The sequence below is a fragment of the Natator depressus genome, chromosome 5 (assembly GCF_965152275.1).
Source record: "Natator depressus isolate rNatDep1 chromosome 5, rNatDep2.hap1, whole genome shotgun sequence".
NCBI lineage: Eukaryota > Metazoa > Chordata > Testudines > Cheloniidae > Natator > Natator depressus.
In genome coordinates this window covers 76,032,463-76,049,158 of record NC_134238.1, presented here as the reverse complement: position 1 = coordinate 76,049,158, position 16,696 = coordinate 76,032,463, and the positions used below count along the sequence as shown (strand labels likewise).

Below are 16,696 nucleotides of genomic sequence, written 5' to 3'. Positions count from 1 at the left end.
GAACTAGAAGCCAAAATCTAGATCCCATGTGACAACAGTGTATTCTGCTCCCAGACTACTGGGACAGCCTGCTCACATTGCTGAAGATCAAAAGGTATTTTCTTTGGAGATTTTTCTATAGCTGGAAAATGTATTTTTGAACTTAATTAATATACTTTCCCCCTCAGATGCTTCCTGTGGGTTTAGAAAGTGTATACCATAAAGTTCACAAAGCAGCAGTAGCTTCTGTGCAACATCTGGTGTTCTTTAATTCAAGTATTTATGGAAAAGGGTTTAAGTTTATTTGCCAGTTTATATGGAATACTCACATTTTTCTTATAGAAAAATACTCGCAAACACTATCTACATTAGGAGATAGCAGCCATAAACATACAATGTGACATTCTTATCCTTAAACACTTCCTATTTCTGGACTTTTTGGCATATCCAAGCTTATGGAAAAACAAATTGAACATAAGTGTTTTATAGGACGAAAAACACTGACAGAAAATCTAATTTAGAAGGAAAAATGTTAAATCTACCCACAGAGGAAAAACACAACACTAAATTTGATTATTTATGAAAATGCTGGAATGGTAAATATTTATTTGTATGAAGCCATACTATTTCTTGTACCACTTTTCACTAATGTGTGTCTTTCATGCAAAAGTCTCAGTATTTTCAAAGGTAGATATTATCCCCATTTTACAGACTGAGAAACTGAAGTACAGATTAGCCCCAGTGACTTACCTGAAGTCATAAAGCAAGTTTCTGGCATGCAACAATAAAATCCGGTTTTCCTGGCTCTCTATCAAGAAGCTTAAACTTACAAAACCCAATACTTACTTAGATGTGCATAAACAGAAATTTTATTTTTTTGGTATTTCTATAGTTGTCTTCTATCCAATATATAATATGTCAAACTAAAAACAATGCTAAAAGAATGTAAAAGTTGCAATGCGAAACTCAGACTGTCAGGAAATGCTTAAGGCTGCATGAACAATCACATCTCTATCTTCTTGTGCATATGCATTTATGACAATACCTAACTGCATCACCACATATTATTTCCATAGGATCCTCCTCCCTCATTCAGCATCCAGTCTGGGAGGTGCAAAGTGAATAAAGCAGTCGAGTAATATATTTACTGTTCAGTGACTGGCTCCTTCTGTACTCTACATCCAACCTGGGCAGTCATGAGATGCCAACATTGTCTGGCTATATGGAAAGAAGACAGGAGATATGGAATATAGGTCTAATCATGCCGCAAACTTTATCATCAGATGCCTGGGACTATCCAGCAGATAAAAAATATACAGTGCAGGTAATCCCATGTTTATTCCATAATTAACCAGGGGGATTTTACCAGCTCCCCGCCTTTTCCCATTCATGTCCCTCCAGGAAATCTATTGCTGGGACCTTACCATCCACCCCACCCTCACAGGAGGGTTAAGGTGGGCTATAATAATAGGGGTTGGCTCCCTGCCGTACCAATCATAGGAGTCCCCAACTGCCCCCCGTTCACTCCTTTATCAAACAACTCTTTTTAAGTCCTTTCCCAAGCCATTTATCCGGTCACTGTATACTTTTCCTATGGAGTACCTGCACTGAACATCTGCCACAAAGAGGCAAAAACCATTAGCTTGGCTGCTCCTCCCCAAACCCGGTAAGATTCCCAGACCTCACCTAATGTCCTCTTCTAGATCAGTCAAAAACATGACAGCACCTAAGTCTGAGCAGTGAACCCCATCCTCCCGAAACAACTCTGGTGATCCATATACTATGCCAGGATGTGAAATTACTGCCCCCTTATTCACATACTTCCTGGCCTTGTCCACTCTGGGGGGCTAATGGCTCCCTGCCAGACCCTGTGCTGAAGCATAACTGACCATGCAAAGTTAACTCCTGGAAAAATTTCAAGGATCAGCCTCAAGTCCCTCCTTGTTCTGAGCATTAGTTCCACCCCTTTAAGCATTCCCAAATCGTTTCCCCCAATGTGTACCACAATTATATCTGGTGGCCGGTGATGGGCCCACACAACATACATCAGCAGTATCAGCTGATCCCATAACATGCCCCTCTTTGGATGCCAATGAGTACTGCTTCACCACAGAAGCCCAGCTGCGAACCCTCGAGCAACTTGGATGTGTGCCTATGTGCCCAAAGGACAATACTGTGCCTGCAGATCCACACTGCTTCGTGCAAAAGGGAGGGGTAAGGCACAGGGCTGTCCCTTTTCAATCCCTCATTCCCAGGGGATGAGTCAGCAACCTCGCTGACCCTTTGCAGCAGTTTTCCATCTCCCCCTTCCCCCAAGCCATAAAGCATAGCTCCCTTGTTCGGCCAGCCAGTCAAATACCCCTCCGCTTAAAGGTGCAGGGCGGTCATTTTAACAAGGGGCTCCTTCAAAACTTTTTGGCTCACTAATGGCACGTCTACACTGGCAAAGTTACAGCACCAGCAGTTACAGCGTCGCTGAGAGCACATAAGGAAAACCCCTGTTGTGTGTTCACACTGACAGCTGCCTGTGCAATTGCATGTTCACACGTGCTGTACTATTTTGAGTGGTGCACTCTGGGCAGTTATCCCACAGAGCACCACTTTCTCTTTTGACAGTAAGACTTGTGAGAAGGTGGAGGGGGTCGTGGGGCATCCTGAGTCTAGTCCCAATGCCCTGTGATGCATTGCTTCGCATCCCAGCAAACCCTGTGCTTCATCTGCATTTGGTGCCATCTTTCAACAGTTTGTGTACTGTGCGCGCTGCCTCTTTCAGGCTGCAGAAATGGATCCCGAACTGCTGACGAGTATGCTGCTCGCTCTGATCAACACGTCACGAGTGGCAGCGGAGTTATTCCTTAAACTACAAAGGCAAGAGTAGTGCGACGTTGATCTAGCCATGCATAGGAGCTATGACACGAGATTGCTTGTGACTTTCAGGGAGGTGCTGACCACAGTGGAACACCATTTTTGGGCTCGGGAAACAAGCACTGAGTGGTGGGATCAAATCATGATGCACACCTGGGATGACGAGCAGTGGCTGCAGAATTTTCGGATGAGGAAAGCCACATTCATGAGACTGTGTGATGAGCCCGCCCCAGCCCTGCGGTGCAAAGACATGAGAATGAGAGCTGCCCTGTTATTGGAGAAAAGTGTGTGGCAACTGCACTATAGAAGCTGGCTACTCCAGACTGCTACCGATCGGTCACTAACCAGTTCAGAGTGGGAAAGTAGACCGTTGGACACATGTTGATGGAAGTGTGCAGGGTCATTAATTGCAAAGGGTATTTCTCAATGGTTCTCCAGGCACTTGTGGACGTTTCACGGACATTAACGCGGACGTTTCACGGACATTAATGCAGGCTGGTCCAAAAAGGTGCATGACGCACGTATTTCGGAACACTGGCCTGTTCAAGAAGCTGCAAGCAGGGACTTTCTTTCCAGACCAGAATCACAGTAGGGGAAGTCGAAATGCCCATTGTGACCCTTGGAGACCCTGCCTACCCATTAATGCTGTGGCTTATGAAGCCGTACACGGGGCAACTTGACAGCAACAAGGAGCGGTTCAACAACAGGCTGAACAAGTGCAGAATGACTGGAGTGTGCATTTGGCCATTTAAAAACCCACTGGCGATGCCTGTATGGGAAGCTGGACATGGCCGATGACAATATTCCTATGCTTATAGCTGCGTGCTGTACGGTCCATAATATTTGTGAAGGGAAGGAATCGTCTGTTAACAACTGCCATGTCTAGTTAAGCTCCACAAGTGACATTTTATGCTAGTTATACAAGCTAATTTTCAGACTTGCAAACTATATGTTGTGCGGAACCAAGAACACCAGCATTGGCTCCTCAAGTTCTGAGCTGGGGATGGGGAAGTAGGCAATGGAAGAGAGAGAGAAGTGGATTGCAGCAGCTGCAGGATTCCCACTCAGTTGACCCAGCCTCCTCAGCTCTTTATGCAATATTGGAGCATCTGCCAAGGGTCAGGGGTGGTCTGGAGTGTAGGGACTACATGGAGTGACTTTCATAAGCTTTTAGCAGCACTGTAGGTGAGGCGTTCCACTTGCAGCAGCTGCCTGAGTGAGCAAACAAGTCAGCATGAGCATCAGTAAATGTCAACAGAGATGACCCTAGCATTTTTGAGTAGACTTATGAAATGTTTTCAGCTGTAGCTGACATCTATCCATAGGGGTGCTGGAACAATTTATATAGTGGGGGTGTTGATGATGGAAACCAGGCATTTGGTGTTTCTTATTACTACTTCAAGCCAGGAGGTGTGGCAGCACTCCCAGCACCCATAGTTCCAGCACTACTGTCCGTCCACTGTGATCACACTGGCCTAAAGATTTTTTGGAGGGTTAGCAACCTGATACTTCTCAATAAAACCCAAACTTCACTGAACCATTTCACATAAGAAGTCAATACATGCAGGAAATCTTATGGTCCCCTTTGGTTTCTGTCAGTTACCATTTTCAAGGGAATCTTTGTAAGGGAAAAGCCTAGAGCAGCGGTTCTCAAACTGACTGGCATCAATGCTGTTGACTCTTCTTTTTTGGTGGAGTCTGGCACCCAGGTGCAGGCTTGAATATCCAACTTTCTGAGCACAGTTGAAGAGTAAGCGCATTGCCCTGTTCTATATGCGTGGCCTGAAACCAAGGCTAACCACTTTCACACATCCTGTGCATTTAGCCCTGTTCCTCTTATAAAGTGAAGTATATCCCAAAAATGTTGGAGGCTGTGCAACCTGTCCTCCAATTATACTACATCCACACCTGTCTCCTTTTTCTCCCATCAAAAATAAATGAGTATACTTGAATATGTAAATGAGTTTCTATCATGGTTTCTCACCCCCTTCTTTCGACAAGCATAGATGATGAAACTAGGGGTGCTGCTGCACACCTTGGCTTGACAAGGATTCCATTATATACAGGGATTACAGTTTTTTTCCTTAAAATTTTGAAAAAAAACCAACCCCAAACCCTCTTCCCCACACTCTTAATTGGATTTATATTAATTGACCTGGTAGTATTAAGACAACATAATATATTGAACCTCTATAATTAATGTCTTCCATGAGACCTCAAAGCACTTTACAAGCCTTAATAGCTTTAGAATACAGCAAATGGTCAGTGTAATTCCATTGGATTAATCTGGCAAAATTAATTTATCGGCCCAACAACTCTGTGAGCTCAGCAATTATTTTTTAGAGTGGGAAACAGCCATAGAAAGATTAAGTAATCTATGACAGAGCTTGGAATAAAAATCAGATCTCCCAAGTGCAAGTTCTGTGGTGATCTACAAGCGATTATTATTATTAACTTCTTTTTGTCCATAAAATCAACACTACAACTGGTATTATAGTGGGAAACCACAGCAAAGAGTTCTAGGACAGGGCATGCACATAAACTGAGTTACCTACCCATACACAGAGTTTATGCTTCCAGGCCTAAATTGACACAGCAGTCATGCTGATTGGTATTTTATGTTGTTTTTCACGTGGAAAAATTCCCCACTCTAAACTAGGTGGGTACTATACTCTTCATATTTGACTTTAGAAATTTCTTCAGTGTTGAAAACAGTGCATTTACACACAGCACTGCTAGGTTCCTATCAATAAATTCAGTAATATATTAGAAAAAGCATTAGTATATTACATATTGTAAGAATTCATATAGAAGAAGACGACAGCAGTGGTATTTGTTCATCAGGATTATATATTTGTACAATTCTTTGAAAAGTTAAAAAACTATGTCATTGCTAAATATTTTTACTCTTTGGTTTTTGCTGTGCTGAACAAAACTTGGCAAAAAACAGGAGCAGAGGAGATGCTAGTACTTAAAAAAACAGGCAATCCATAAAAATAAGGAGATTAACAGTGATTGTGCTGCATCAACACAACATGGTCAAATAAGAGGGCTGAGCAAAAGATTGTATGTACAGTGCTTGTAAGTGGATAAGAAACTGTATGGAATATGTAGAAAAATCTTACTAAAAAGATGTTACAAAACTGGAATGAAATCTTGCGGCATACTATAAACATATAAATAAAAAATAATTTCTTAACTATTTCACAGCTGATCTGAGAGCATCACACTGATTGCTTCACCTTTTCTGGAGAGCAAATTGTGAAACTGGCCTATCAATACATCAGTAGCTGATCATATAGCACTAAAAAGTGAAAATGGAGAAAAGCCAGGTTAGAGAGAACTAGAGCAGGAAGTTGCTTCTAACAGGGAATTGGATGTCTAAGCATGATGGGAACTGGCCAAACTCAACAAACTCCAAAAGAAAGTTCTGAACCTATTATTGTTCTCACTGTTTCACATTACCACCCATTTTTAATGAAGAAGAGAACACAGGCTGAGGGTAGAACAAACTATGCCCCTCAATTTATGTGTTGTAAGTCTATCTGGAGACAGAGTTCTGAAAAAACTTCTAGGAGTTAGCAATAACTTGAATGCATCTTGAGTTCTCTGCAGTTTACCACTGACCATACCCCAAAAGCTCTCAGTGGAAGCAGATGGTAGAAATAAATAAGGAAAGTTCCGAGGATGGTGGGGTACAGGGTTGATCTCTATATTAATAAAACTATGTGACGGCCCAAGAAAAGTGCCTTCTTGATCAAAATATTAGTTGAAAAGTTCTGGAATCAAAATCCTCATAGCTAAAGTCTTATTACAAATTTAGGTTGCTGATGGAATGATGAACACAGGCACTCCTGGGGATTTAACCTTCAAGTATTATTAGGCAGTTAAGCGGCTCCAAGGCACAAACACAAACCCCAAAAGATAACTCATCAGGTATAGCTTGATAGAACAGTTTATACCCACACAGACTTGTGACATGGTGAAAAAAATCAGTGCTTCTGCAGTTAGACTCAGGGGGAAGAGTTACGTTAATCTCTTGGGCCATGCTACAAAGGTGGTGAGGGCTAGTAAGGACACACAGGGATAAATGACCCAGTGGGTCTCTGGTACTGTTACAATAAGAGTGTCATTTTAAAAGTTGGATGTGCTATTGAAAACAAAAAGATTTCTTGGCATACTACACTCAAAGTCTTCCCACAATTGAAAACAGATTTTCATCATATGTGTTTAACCATTTTTCTGAAAAGACGTACCATGGAAATGGAAATTCAGTTCACTGAAAAACTATAAAGCATTTGAGATAAACATGTAGATTAACAACTTCTTGGCACTGAAAAGCAGATTTTCCAGCATTATGTTCATTAGGCAATATATGCATTTAGTAATGATTAACACATGCCAGAACTGCTCAAGCAACATCAAGGTTTCCACACATACCATAGAAGAACTGGAGATTAATTTAAACCCTGCACTCAAAAATCTTATTGTAGGTATTTCAGCATTGGTACATCAGTGATTCTGTATCATACTGGGAGAAGATCTGTTAGATGTCTTCTAGGCTACTGAGGTACTATCCTTAGACCCGGTCTACAGGCAGTTTTACCAATATAACCATTTCAGTTGTGCGTGTGTGCGTTTGGGGTGGGGGTGATTTTTTTTTTTTTTTTTTTTTTTTTTAACTAAAATAGTTAAATTGGTACAGCCCTCTCGTGTAAATGCAGATATGCCAGTTTGTGGATGGGCGCTGTCCCAGAGCACCCCCTCATGGTCTGAGGTGGCCCTACGGACACCATGCTGAATTCCATCTTAGTTCTTCATAATTTATATTCAGGCCAGAATACTTATAATAATATGCCCCCTTGTGGGGTCTTTAGACTTTCCCAAATACAGACCGTTATAGCCCCTTCAGGACCAACTGTCGTCCTCCTTCATTCAGGAATTGTGCCTGCCCTCCTCCTGGATAACAGCAGGTTTCCTCTTCTAGGCACAAGAGCCCCATAGCCATCGTTCTGGGGCTGTGCGAATATTCAGGTCTGCTGCAGCCTTAAGCCAGCTTCTCCCAGCTGTCCCGCTTCGTAGCTCAGTCCTTTCCCCTGCAGGCTGGAAAAGGGCAGCAATCCTTCCACTGCTGATATCTCTCCTGTTATGAAGGAGAAGGCAGCATAGATGCTTCCAATTTTCCCAGGGCTTGTCCCAGTTAGCAGGGAGCCTTGCCCCATCCTGCCCTACAATTTCCTGGGTCCCAGGCCCTCAAAGAAACAGTGGCCTGGGATTCTCTCCCCCAAATCCGCCCACCCCCAGCACTATCTATTCACCCAGGACCATCTTCCTCTGTCCTAATACCTACCTCTGCCCTTCCCTAGGCCTTTGTCCACTCCAAAAAGTCTCAGGAACCTTAAACGGATACATCCGGGGACAAGAGTAGACTGACCCCTCATCCCTGCTATTTTTAAAGGAAACAGTCACACTGCTGCACAGTATAAAGGTGTCTCCACACTTGCATAGCTTAGGGCATGTCTACACTACATCTTAAATGGACATCGGTTAGGTCAATTTACAGCCCCACAGCAATTACTGTAGTATGACTCAGTCATATTCAAATGCAGACATGTATAGTGAGAATTCTCCGTTCATAATGTAAGGGAGATGAACCTTTGACAGATCACTCATTTCCTTTATTTACAGAACATTTGCATTAAACAAGTCTTAACAAAAAAAAAGTTTTCAATAAAACTGAACAAAACCCACTTCCCTCCTCAGACATTAAATTTGCTTGATATCTGTGACATCATAACTCTACAACCTCTCCAGCTGTCCATATTTTTGGGGGGGAAGAGGAGAGTGGGAGGGGTGGAAAAGCAGAACTGACCAAAAAAAAAGAAGTTCCCATGTAAAAACGTGCAGATTTTTTTTTGCACCTTTTTGCACCATCTACAGAGGTGGCTTATAAGGCTCCTTTCCCCCACCAAAGGCCCATACTTTTTCTCCCCTTTGTGGGTCAACCTAAAAAACAATTACATTCCCTTATGAGTACATCACATATAAAAATCTGAGATCCATCCTCCCGATACAGGGATGAAATCAGCTCCAGGCCGCTAAACATGCACGCTCAGGATTTCCTCTATCCTTTTCCAGAACTGTCCATGCCATTTTCCCATCATAGAGGGAACAAAAGAATTTAGCATGGAGGAACAAGGAGGGAACATGGTACAATGCATAACTGCCCTTTACCCATCATTCTATGTATTTCTCTCATTTCAGAGCACTCCGGGAAGCATAGGAACGTAAGTGGTTAATCCAATTTTCTGTTAATTATATCTTGGGCAAGGAGACCAGGTCTGTAAGGGTTTTGAGGGGGGGTTTTGAGCAGAAGGGAAGGGAATGGAGGGTTGGCGAACTGGGAGCCAGTAGGTGGGAAGAATGGGTAGATTAAGATTGGATTGGATGAGGAGCTGGGGCAGGCTAGGCAAAGAGACTGGGACAGAGAACTAGTGAAGTAGGGGGAGGCGATTTGAGAGGACCCAGGGTGCAGTGTGAGAACTTCCACTGGCTGGGCAAAAAGATTGGGACTGAGATTGAAAAATGTGAGGGGGCGGGGAATGGAATGGAATCTGGAAGCCAGGATTGGAGAAAAAGACAGATTACATGGGGAACTGGAAAGGTAGAATCTGGAGATGAGAGACTAGCACTTACTGGGCAAAGAGACTGGGATTAGGATAAGAAGCCTGGCAGGGCCAACCTTACCCATATGCAAAGTATGCAGTTGCGTAGGGCACCAGGAAATTTGGAGCACCAAAATTTCCTGATGCCCTGTGCAGCTCCATGCCTCTTCTCCATGGCCCGCGCCCCAGCCCTGCCCCTGAAGAGTGCAGCAGGGCCGGGACTGCACTCGCCGGCAGTAGGAAGTTCAGCGGCCCAGCCCCAGCCATGCTGCCGGTGAGTGCTGGGGGATGGTTCCCTCCATCCCCCAAGCCAGCCTCCGCGCTCCCCTCCCAACCCCCCCCCCCCCCCCCCCCGCCGAGGCCTGGGCAGTGGAGGCTGGGACTGGGGGCAAGATACGTGGGAGAGGGGGAAGGGCAGGAAAGAGACATGGACAGGTTTGAAGGGATGAGGCAGAAGGAATCAAGCTTGGGGGCAATGGACAGAAAAGTGTCTGTGCCTACTAGACCACAAATCCCTCCAAAACCAGGAATGGAATCCAAGATTCATAAAACTCAGTTCCTCTGCTGCAGGCAAATATCTGTGAAACCCACTGATGCTCCTCTAGTGTTGGTACATGACTATTATTGGTTACTTTGTTAGCTCAAGTGGCAGAAGTCTGTGAAGATCTAAAAGTTCCAAAACTACTGATGACTCGTGGGTGATAATGATTCCAAATTATGGAATTTCTGCTTTTTCAGTTTAATATTTTAAAAATATAGAATTACATACACACAAATAAATTAAAGGATGAAGGTTACAATGCCAAGCCCTCAAGTTAGGAAATGCCAGAAAAAAGTTCCCTGAATGGTGATAAAAATTGGTTATTTAAAAAAACAAAACAAAACCAAACCAGACATTTTCAAATTTTAAGCAAATATGGATTTATATTTTAAAAATAAACCTACTTAAAATTAAATATGAAACTGACAACCTATGTAAAAATGATAATCTATTAAAATCATTTAAATACAAAATATATTAAAGCAGTAAATTTTTGCTGCCAAATTTTAAAGAAAGTCTTGTGGAAGTCCCCCACTGAATTGATTGAAGTCATTTGCCAAGCACCTGGAACCAGAGTTTGCTGAAGAGCTAAACCAGATTTTGACAGCAGCATCCTCTCCTCAAGGTGTAGAGAGAATATTTCTCTCATTTTTGTTTATTCAGCTATTTCAGTTCACTGACCAGTTCACTCAAAGTTAATAAACCAACTGGAAGGTGAAAAATAATGGAATTTGTTTCTTCTTCCAACTTATTAGTTAAAAACTAGGTTTGAGAGGATGAGATCTACTAGTGCTAAAATCTTAAAGGACATGTTAAATGCAAAAAATGTTTTTGATAAAAGTTTTGATCAACCCCATATGGATCTCGCACATTTAAGGTAGTTCTATTCAATAAAAAAATAAAATACTGTTTTGGAGCTTTTAAAATTGATTTTCCATCTAAATACAGCATGACACAAATCACAAGTAAAAAATTAATCTACTAAGTAAGAACTGCAGCATTCACCATTTTCTAACTATAAAAAATGTAAAAATTAAGAACATGAATAAATGGAGGTTTAACCTATTAATAGCTCAAATAAATGTACATAGATATAGTGTATCTGCGTGGTTAGCAGAAAGAAGCATCAGATTTAGGGTAAAGGCTATATTTAGTTGCAAATTAACATGTTTTAAGGGGTATGAACCAAAGAGAATCAAAAATTTCTTTACAAAAATAACTAAAGTATAAATGAAAAACATGATTCAAATAAATTTAAATCAAGATTTCCTCCTCATTGATTTAGAAAGCTTTGATTTAAATTAATCCACCCCAACTGACTGCCACTTAATTTGGCCCCCTATGCATGTATATGGTACAGTCTTTAATTACATGATCACTTTTTTTCCAATGGACTCCTGCCTCATTCAGTGGACTGGGCGGACCTACTCTGGGGATTAATCAGTTATGTGGAAAAAGACAGTATGTAATTAAAGACCATCACAACACACATGCATATGTGGGCCAAACAAGGGCAACCTTAATGATGGCATTTCCTAACTTTTGATGGCTTAATTTTGCACCAGCCTCGATGCTTTTTTAATATAGTTTTTGTGTGTACTATCTATATAGCTTATTCCTGTAAATTATGGAGAATAAACTCTACTGATATAAAGCATCTTTATACCAGTACAGTTCCAAATGATTTGTACCACTTTAAACAAATCAGTTTCTAAATTAATATAGTTAAAGCAGGGGAAAAAATTATGTAGACAGGCATTAAGTATCTCTAAGTTCAGTTTAAATGATCCAGTTTTGAAGGCAATGAGCTGTCATGAAGAGCTGGTCACAGACAGACAGTTTTTACACCTTAGTGCAACATTCTTCACATCTTCAATGGTCTTATGAAAGCCACAGCCATCCTTGTTTGAAGTTAACATTTCATGTTTGCCCTGGAAAATTCTCAGGGAACTGTGGTTTCATACACCCAGAGTCACTTTCATTTCAAGCAGATTTTAACAAAAACAAATGAATGAACAAAACTGCCAACCCTATAGTGGTGATTCCTGTATATCTTCAGTTATTTTGTGTCTGTACTAAAAGAAACCATGTTATTTAGTGAAGTAATGCACATTGTTCCGCAAGGATTTTGAGTATGTAGATATAATGTAAAGCTGAGGCACACGTTATCACTGAACAGATTTCCATTAAAGGGATCCTGACAGTTCCTTATTGCACCCTGTATAACACATCTAATATAATGGGGAAAGAAAAGCACTTCCATGAAAGTATTATTTCCCTTTCAGTACTTTCAGCATAAATATGCTGCTATAAACTGAGAGCCTGGACATGGCTTTATATATCCTAAGATGGTAAAGAAAGGGGATTGATGTAGAAGGCAGCATATTCATCTTTGGAGCAAAAATAAATAGGATAATCACTACTGCTGCTGGGGAATAACTGGAAATACTCCCTGCTACATTAAATATGTTGGTGACAGAACTTCTAGTAGCTGTTACAAATATACACACACTATTAAAGCACAGAAGGATGAGTATTAAAAGGTACAGCTTCATATCAGAAACATACTTTGAATCAAATTCTGCACTGAATGTCCTTGTAGAATTTCCATTACTTCATCTAGAGTTTTACATTTACATGAGGCCACAATTTACACCATAAGAAGCAGAATAACATTTTTTGATGGGTCCCACAAAAACAGCAGCTGCTTTTTGTTTCAAATTTCTTGGCATTGGAATAACAGCAAAATCCCTTTTGCCAAACAACCACTAGATATTTATTGACAGAATTGCAATGACTGAGTCAGATTATTTTTAAATGGCAAATTTTGGGTGAGAACACTTTGCCTATAACTAAACATAAGAGCAAGACATCAATGACAAGCATATTACACAAAATACAAAAGACTAAATAGATTGAACAGCACATTAATAATATTAAACCAACAAAGAGAGAGGACTGCATACAGTAGTTATTTCTCTATGGTTGTGAACAGAACTTTTTTTATAAGCAAAGAATGTTAAATATCCACGAGTAATTATCTGGTTATGCTGCTTTTAAAGGCACTAACAATAAAACCAGAAGTTTTATATCACTGATAGGAATCGATCATTGCAAGAATGTTTTCTGTAGCTAATAGACTTTATTTGGGAACAAAATGAAAACTGCAGTGATTTTGTGCCTGTTCTAAAGCCCTCTGAAGTCAATGGAAAGACTCTCATGGCCTTTAGCAGGCTTTGGATCACGCCCTTTGTGACTTCTCTCACATACAAAGAGAATACACTCACACAGAAAGTGTACTGTTTTTGTTATATACATTTTCCATCACAAAATACTTGTTAAAATGAAGTTACGAATAAGACATGTATTTAGTAGGAAGGTTTAAAAAAAAAAAAAAAAAAGCAAAACCCCTCAAATTTCAGAAAACTAGGAAATGCAGTTAATGTTGTGCTTCTTTCAAGACATTCAAACTCACCCTGCCTCGGAGATGCCTGCTGCCACTATCATCCTTAAGGAGGATTGTGAAACGACTGCCTTTAGAAGGCTCTCTTTTTCACCAAGAATTTGTAAAAATGCTTTGTGTGTACAATACAGGACAGTAAGGAATACCATAAAGCACCATAAGAATAATTTAAGACTGAGGTATTCTAGTTTTTATAGTCACTGATAAAGTAGAACTGTTAGTTATTGTTTGATAAGGAAACATGAAGTTGATTTTGTTATGGCATCATTAGCCAAGTTATCAGTAGTTTACGTGCTTTGTTTGCAAAATGCAACCTTGCCATTGAAGGTTATTTTTTAAAAACTTAAACATTCTTCTTAAAAGGCAGTTGTCATAAATATAAAGGGAAGCGTAAACACCTTTAAATCCCTCCTGGCCAGAGGAAAAACCCTTTCACCTGTAAAGGGTTAAGAAGCTAAGACAACTTCGCTGGCACCTGACCAAAATGACCAATGAGGAGACAAGATACTTTCAAAGCTGGAGGGGGGGAAAACAAAGGGCTCTCTTGGTCTGTGTTGCTTTTGCCAGGATCAGAGAAGGAATGCAGGTCAGAACTCCTGTAAAGAGTTAACAAGCAATCTAGTTAGATATGCGTTAGATTCTGTTTTGTTTAAATGGCTGATAAAATAAGTTGTGCTGGATGGAATGTATATTCCTGTTTTTGTGTCTTTTTGTAACTTAAAGTTTTGCCTAGAGGGATTCTCTATATTTTGAATCTGATTACCCTGTAAGGTATTTACCATCCTGATTTTACAGAGGTCATTCTTTTACTTTTTCTTTAATTAAAATGATTTTTAAGAACCTGATTGCTTTTTCATTGTTCTTAAGATCCAAGGGTTTGGGTCTGTGTTCACCTATGCAAATTGGTGAGGATTTTTATCAAGCCTTCCCCAGGAAAGGGGGTGTAGGGTGTCATAAATAGAAAGGGAAGGGTAAACCCCTTTAAAATCCCTCCTGGCCAGAGGAAATCTCCTCTCACCTGTAAAGGGTTAAGAAGCTAAAGGTAACCTCGCTGGCACCTGACCAAAATGACCAATGAGGAGACAAGATACTTTCAAAAGCTGGTAGGAGGGAGAGAAACAAAGGGTTTGTGTGTCTGTCTACATTTTGTCTTTGCCGGGGATAGACCAGGAATGAAGCCTTAGAACTTTTAGTAAGTAATCTAGCTAGGTATGTGTTAGATTATGATTTCTTTAAATGGCTGAGAAAAGAATTGTGCTGAATAGAATAACTATTTCTGTCTGTGTATCTTTTTTGTAACTTAAGGTTTTTGCCTAGAGGGGTTCTCTATGTTTTGAATCTAATTACCCTGTAAGGTATTTACCATCCTGATTTTACAGGGGGGATTTCTTATTTCTAATTCTATTTTTATTAAAAGTCTTCGTGTAAGAAAACTGAATGCTTATTCATTGTTCTCAGATCCAGGGGTTTGGGTCTGTGGTCACCTATGCAAATTGGTGAGGCTTTTTATCCAACATTTCCCAGGAAAGGGAGGGTGCAAGTGTTGGGAGGATTGTTCATTGTTCTTAAGATCCAAGGGTCTGGGTCTGTAGTCACCTAGGCAAATTGGTGAGGCTTTTTACCAAACCTTGTCTAGGAAGTAGGGTGCAAGGTTTTTGGGAAGTATTTTGGGGGGAAAGACGTGTCCAAACAGCTCTTCCCCAGTAACCAGTATTTGTTTGGTGGTGGTAGCGGCCAATCCAAGGACAAAAGGGTGGAATATTTTGTACCTTGGGGAAGTTTTGACCTAAGCTGGTAAAGATAAGCTTAGGAGGTTTTTCATGCAGGTCCCCACATCTGTACCCTAGAGTTCAGAGTGGGGGAGGAACCTTGACATAGGGCTTGGGGGGTTTTTTTGGAGGGAAAGATGTTTCCAAGTGGTCTCTTTCCCTGTTCTTTGTTTAAAACGCTTGGTGGTGGCAGCAATAAGGTCCAGGGACAAAAGGTAAAATAGTTTGTACCTTGGGGAAGTTTTAACCTAAGCTGGTAAAACTAAGCTTAGGGGGTTTTTCATGCAGGTGCCCACATCTGTACCCTAGAGTTCAGAGTGGGGAAGGGACCTTGACAGCAGTATACATTCAAAACACTGATGTGTGCCTGAAATCTCAATTTCATCTGAAAATTGTGTGATGAAATTTCCTATTTTTTTAAAAATAGTTATAACATGGGACTGTCAGATATTTACATCCAAAGTGGAAGATGTTTTCTATTGGATATAGTAAGTATATTTGTTGCTGTCTTCCTCATTATGGATATTGGGAAATTATGAGAAAACACGTTAAGAGATCCTCCTCCTTGCTGCCAAGTAAAAATTCTGGTTAGAGATCTGATATGCTTAAGTAAAAATAGTCTGAATTGTTTGTGTCACTATCTTGCTAAGTTTTCTTCTTTTTACTATATGATGAATAGTAATGAATTTACAAGATTGTATTCATGTTCAAGTGTCTTCATTTCATGAACACCATGAGGTCTAGGAACATTACATTGTCTAGTTCTCTCTCCCCCCAAAATTTATCAGTTGGCAACAAGGAATCTCTAATTCAGTTAGAAAGTAGCACAAAAGTCCAAGCACTGAAATACTAAACGTCATTTCACTCTGGCACTGACAACAACATCTACATTATTATGCTCGCCTTTTCTTTTCCCAGTGAAAACTACTACTGAGACTGAAAACAAAGAATTTGGGACTCCTTCCTAAATACAGATTACAATGTGAAGCATACTATTCTTCTAGATCTTCTAATATAAAAAATATTAGGAATTCCATGTATAGGAAGATGATGCCTTGGAATTGAAAGAAATTAACAGTGGGTTGCTAGCAGTCTGTAGTAGCAGCAGTTTTATTCGTGTAATATGTCTGTGATTGGGAAGAGGAAGCCGATGTTAATTTTGGAAATTTGCTGATACAAAACTGATTCAGTTCATAAAAGGAAGACATGGAGAACTGGGAGAAACTTTGAACGGATATGTGATTGGGCAGCTGAGAACATTAAGTGCAGTTTGATAAATAAGATTTTTTTGCCACAGTTTTCTAACACGATTATGTGCTCCAAACTTGCAAGATCTTTTAAAAGATGTTGGTATCTTGTGCAGTCACAGTTACAAAAGCAAATAGGATATTTGGTTATGTTACAAGTCCACGTC

The 16,696-nt window shown here is 40.5% G+C and overlaps 1 protein-coding gene across 4 annotated transcripts in view; it reads right to left on the bottom strand.

The window, feature by feature from the left end:
* The window catches only part of SRFBP1 (serum response factor binding protein 1), a 122,317-nt gene that overhangs the window by 12,272 nt on the left and 93,349 nt on the right, over nucleotides 1-16,696 (bottom strand). The gene's annotated exons all lie outside the window — the stretch shown is intronic.